Here is a 488-nt window from a genome sequence, read left to right as displayed (position 1 = left end):
AAAACTATATCAGGAAGCCATTTTTTGTTATTTCAGGAAATCTAAGAAAACGTTCTTTTAGGTTAGGGACATCTCACCAAGCAAGCACCCTTTGGGGCCAATCTTGACCAAATGCAGAAGCCATTCTGGAAGCACTTCTGTGGCACAAGCTTTTGTGCCCCTGGCAACTTAACCGGTGCAGAGTTAGAAAAAAAGAGGAGGGAAGGCCAAAACGCGGAAACTTGGGTTCCCTACGAGGGGCTACAGTCCCTGTGGTCACCCTGTTTAGGCATCAAGCTAATGCTTCCGTATAGTTAGCCAGCTTTCACCAGCAGCTGAAAACGACTTACATCAAGTCACCAGAATGGTAGGACTAAGCCATTCTAACGCACAAGCAAGCACTGTGTCTCTGTCCACTCGAGAGACACGAGACTTGTGCTTTCCTGGCGTGTTTCAAACACCCACACCCAAGCAGCTGGCCCCCACCTGTGGGTGCTACCACCCCTTCC

This window comes from Chrysochloris asiatica, unplaced genomic scaffold (genome assembly GCF_000296735.1).
Source record: "Chrysochloris asiatica unplaced genomic scaffold, ChrAsi1.0 scaffold00025, whole genome shotgun sequence".
In the NCBI taxonomy this organism is placed as follows: domain Eukaryota; kingdom Metazoa; phylum Chordata; class Mammalia; order Afrosoricida; family Chrysochloridae; genus Chrysochloris; species Chrysochloris asiatica.
The sequence above is the reverse complement of the archived record's forward strand: the minus strand, read 5'-3'. Positions refer to the sequence as shown.